Here is a 5,102-nt window from a genome sequence, read left to right as displayed (position 1 = left end):
AGTTGAGTCTTTGTCTCGTCTCTTCAGAGAAGAAAACACAGACGGATGCAATCACTGTGAGTTTTTACAACAGTTGGTCCTTCACACACTCTCCATTATCATTACTATATGTTTAGTTTTAATTCAGGAGTTAACGTCCACGTTACTGTGGATAACGTACAGAATAACATCTAGTTCAAACTGTCCAGCAGCCAGTCAGATGAAGGTCAGATCAGACAGGAACTAATGGTGTGTTCAGGGTCAACTGGGAACTCTGTTCACTTTCTAAACACCAGCAGTAATGTGGGGAAGAAATGTTGGGGGAGTTTGGGAGGCTTTTGGGTGCTGGAACCAAGTGAAGGTTTGGTTCATTGAAGTGTTGAGCCTCTGGACGACTGGCCACCCGTCACATGGAGGACCTTGAACTGATCTCAGTTAAGACTCTTCTCTGTTCTGGTCCTACAGTGGTGGAATAAACTCCCCACTGAAGTCACCCTGGCTGCAGACTGAAAGCTACCTTTTCAGACTGCACCTTAACGCCCCTCACTACCACTTCCATCTCACATTCACTTCTTAAAGCAGAGAGAAGAACTAGTGATGTGCTTGTGTAGCAGGTCATTGAGGAGAGCTGCTGTTACTTTACTGTTACTCAGTAAAGTAGGCACAGGTTTACAGGGAAAGTTTGCTTACACACTTACAACATGCACTAACTGAGATGCAGGGCAGTAACCGTTGTGATGATGTCTCTTAAAAGTGACTCAAGCTGAAACACGTGGAAGTAACAGCTAGGTGCAAGCGTATATCACAGGGCTGGTAGCACACTGTGGCTCTATCTTAGGCTCTATTTAACTCACTCAGGCTGGAATACGTGGCAGTAACGGCCAGGTACAAGCTCTCTGTTACACAGGGCCGGTGGCACGCTGTGTCATTAAAGGAACACTTAGATTAACAGCAAATTAAGACAACTTGACTAGATTGCATTGAATACTTGGTATTCAAATGCTGAACCAAAATTCTTTCAAGTTCTACAGAGTAGGTTAACTTGAATTAGCAGCAATAGCAATTTTTCTAAAGTTACACTTTGAAGACTTAAAGTGTTAATAATCAAAATCTCTCAAATCACTATTCTCACCACAATGTACTTGTTTAAAAGTACAGCTGGACGTCTACTCCTGTGGAAGACTAGTGGTGTAGAATGTAAACACTTTGGGTTTGTTTAGAAGTGGAATAAATTTTTTGAGTTTTGACCCAAAATTACGCTGAAATTAATATCGCACAATTATGAATATTATACTATTCCTCACACGGGGCACCATCGTGCCTCACACGGGGCACCATACTGTTGGGGAGGCAGATAGGAGCTGGTCTAGTTATTAAAAAACTTTAAAGATAATTATCAATATTTATAAAATTAATATTAATAAATCATCAATATTGAGTTTGACTTCACTAATTGTACCTAAAGAGTCTCCTGAATGCATGTAATGCAGTGAACTGGCTGTCTTTAATCTGTTTCTTATTTCCTTGTGCTAAATGTGGGGCAGTGGACGCCTACAGATCACAGGAAGTGTGGGTCTGATGGTGTTGTGTTGTTTTCCACAGGTGCGTTATGATGAAGATGATGATACAGTGAACTATGAAAACATCACATGATCCTGATGGAGTTTGACCGACTCATCGACTCCTCGTGTTTTACACTTCAAGATTTGGAATAACAAGACAGAACTTTGAGAGACTTAAAGGGGACATATCCTGCTCACTTCCAGGTTCATGCTTGTATTCTGGGTTTGTACTAGTGTAGCTGAGTCAATATGTTATTTTTATTATTTTTAATTTTTTAGTGAACATTCTCAAAACCGGTTTGTTATACTTTACTTTGTCATCAATATCAGCCAAATTATCTGTACTGTAACTTTACTTGTGTTAACTTTGTATTGAGTGAATGAAACAGTGGTGTTTTCATGGTTCCGGGTTACCTGTTGTAGCACGGGGGCTTTAATTGTTGACGCACAAATCACACATAGGCAAAGCATGGACAGCTTGTGCATTGGTAAGATGTGTTGTGAGGCTCGTCCTCCTCTGCTTCAGCTAGCATGTTTAACAGTTGTGTATTCTGGCTTAAACTGTATGCAAATGCAATGATGCATCGTTATCAATGTGTTTCTGAGGTTGTCATTTGGTTTCGAACGGCCAAAATACGACTTTTACTTCTGTTAACTCTGTCAGAGTTTTTCGCTCATTTGCATAATCTCTGACTGCTGCAGGGGACTGAGACAGAGCCTGACCACTCAGTGTGTGTGTGTTAACTCATATTCTCTGACTGCTGCAGGGGCCTGAGAGAGAGCCTGACCACTGAGTGTGTGTGTGTTAACTCATATTGTCTGACTGCTGCAGGGGATTGAGACAGAGCCTGACCACTGAGTGTGTGTGTGTTAACTCATATTCTCTGACTGCTGCAGGGGCCTGAGACAGAGCCTGACCACTGAGTGTGTGTGTGTTAACTCATAATCTCTGACTGCTGCAGGGGACTGAGAGAGAGCCTGACCACTGAGTGTGTGTGTGTGTTAACTCATATTGTCTGACTGCTGCAGGGGATTGAGACAGAGCCTGACCACTGAGTGTGTGTGTGTTAACTCATAATCTCTGACTGCTGCAGGGGACTGAGACAGAGCCTGACCACTGAGTGTGTGTGTGTTAACTCATATTGTCTGACTGCTGCAGGGGACTGAGACAGAGCCTGACCACTGAGTGTGTGTGTGTTAACTCATAATCTCTGACTGCTGCAGGGGACTGAGAGAGAGCCTGCCACTGAGTGTGTGGTGTGTGTTGACTCATATTGTCTGACTGCTGCAGGGGACTGAGACAGAGCCTGCCACTGAGTGTGTGGTGTGTGTTGACTCATATTGTCTGACTGCTGCAGGGGACTGAGACAGAGCCTGCCACTGAGTGTGGTGTGTGGTGTGTGGTGTGTGTTGACTGTGCCCTGTGCTGCTCCTTATAGGTGCGTTATGATGTTTAATTGTTGGTTGTATATTTTTCCTGTGTATTTTTGGACTGCATTAGTTGAGTAGCCTAATATGAAGATAAGTTAATTATTTACAGTGCACTTTTATTTTATTTTATGAAGGAATGCTTCTATTTACATGTAAACTGGAGGGTTAGAAACCCAGTAAAAGTATTACATTTAATTTCAGGTGCTATACATTTTATTTATTGACTTTTGTTGTATTTACTGATTTAAATACACTTGTAGCTTCTGTATTTTTTTATGTTTACATATTTTATTTATAACTGTATTTTGTTATGTGTAATGCACAAAACACACATAGGCAAAGCATGGACAGCTTGTGCACTGGGGACTGAGAAAGGGCCTGCCACTGAGTGTGTGTGTTGACTGTGCCCTGTGCTGCTCCTTATAGGAAAATAAATGTGCACATCCTGATTCCTGGTCTGAGTGGTGTCTTTCAATCTACGAGCAACCGTTCTACAGCTGCTACACTAGAACATGTTTACATGCTTTAATAATCTAAAAACACATTATTACTCTCCTCCTGTCTGTGTGAATATACCTGTATTCACCCTCTATCTGAAACGCTCCGGTTTAGCTCCTGTCTCTTTAAGAAGCCCAGTCTGCTCTGATTGGCTAGAGAGATAAATATGGTTCACCTTTACGAAGGTAGTCCTCCAGCTGTGGGCGGTATATTCTAATGAGCCTGTATGTGACATAGGAAGGGGAGCCACATCTGATTGGCTCGTTGAATCACATGTTTTCTGATCTAGACAGCCCACTAAAAACTGACTGGTCGTCTTATTTCACAGTTTGTGGGTTGGTAGACACTCCAGATACCCAGATGAGCACAAGCACTGAGAGAGTGAGCTTTAATGATATGTCCCCTTTAAAGCTGTTTCTCACCAGCTGGATGTGAAGAAGCGATGCAGGAATGACGACGATGCACGCCGGGTCAAATTATCCGAGGTGCCGTGTTTAATTTACCGTCTCACAAACCGTTAACGTTAGCTTCACAATACATCAACTAATCAGACCCCAGATGTGATGCTAACGCTAGCTGTTGTGGCTAGCCCCGTTCTGTGACCAACATATAACGTTAGCGAGTTCATATCAGCTCCATCAGCATCTCCATGGTAACCCAGCTGCTGGGCCACCTCAGGCCACATTTTGTCTCTTATTTGGTTGTTGAGGTCGTCGTCGCCATGTTTCTACAGGACAGTGTTGGGTGTTGAGAAACCAAAAGGTAGCAGCAAGCTACCTGGAGCTATACCTGGAGGTATGACATCACTTGGAACAAAGGATTTCATTGGTCAAACAGATATTCCTGCAGGTGGAAATCAGCTGAAATTGAGGTCCGTCTGAATATTTTTTCCCCGTCACGAATGTTCCACAACCCATAAAATCAGTTTTTATAAATATCCGAGTGAATTATTCAGAGAAAAATCTGTTCTTGGTGTGAAACAGCTTTTATTATTTTATTTGAGTTTGATGTCTTTTCCTTCATCAGTTGTAAAACTGTTTCTCATGTGCAGCCAGTTCAGAAGCCAGCAGCTGGATCTGAACTTCATTTAACAGTGAAGAGCATTTCACTCTTGTTAACGTCCTTAAATTGTTTTCCAGCTGAAGATTTCACAGCTGATTTGAAGATTTGCTGTTTGTTTGTGAAGCTACAGCAGCTTGAGCTCAGTTTCATGTCTCTGTGTGCACTAGACTCATTTTAATGCTCTTTCATGAAGCGTTGCTGTTAACATACTGTATGTGTTTGAATGGGTTTTCAGCCTTAAAGGGGAGTCAGTAACAGTCTTCTCTTTATTCTATCTGAGAACAACATCATCTGCATATAAAGACATGTTGAATTCTACACTGTGTTTTGTGATTCCTTCATGTACTAACAGTGTCATAAAGGAAAGTGAATATCCTGCCTCTACTAGTAGTACAACCTCCCTCCTCTTGTCCACTTCTAGTAGTGAACCATCCCTCTGTTGGCTTCAACAGCTCTGTTCTCACTGAGCTCTCAAATGGCTTTAAATACAGATAGAAATGCACCAAAGTGACCTGAGAATGGACAGAAATACAAGAAGTCAGTAGTGGTGGAAGAAGTATTCAATACCAT

The 5,102-nt window shown here is 42.1% G+C and overlaps 1 long non-coding RNA gene across 1 annotated transcript; it reads left to right on the top strand.

Moving 5' to 3' along the window:
• Positions 1 to 1,080: 1,080 nt before the first annotated feature.
• Positions 1,081 to 4,850, top strand: LOC119476818. The gene is made up of 2 exons (XR_005204113.1): positions 1,081 to 1,768; positions 3,470 to 4,850. It is a non-coding gene; the product is annotated as an uncharacterized LOC119476818 (long non-coding RNA).
• The last annotated feature ends 252 nt before the right edge of the window (positions 4,851 to 5,102 follow it).

The sequence above is a fragment of the Sebastes umbrosus genome, chromosome 18 (genome assembly GCF_015220745.1).
Source record: "Sebastes umbrosus isolate fSebUmb1 chromosome 18, fSebUmb1.pri, whole genome shotgun sequence".
Classification (NCBI taxonomy): domain Eukaryota; kingdom Metazoa; phylum Chordata; class Actinopteri; order Perciformes; family Sebastidae; genus Sebastes; species Sebastes umbrosus.
The sequence above is the reverse complement of the archived record's forward strand: the minus strand, read 5'-3'. Positions and strand labels throughout refer to the sequence as shown.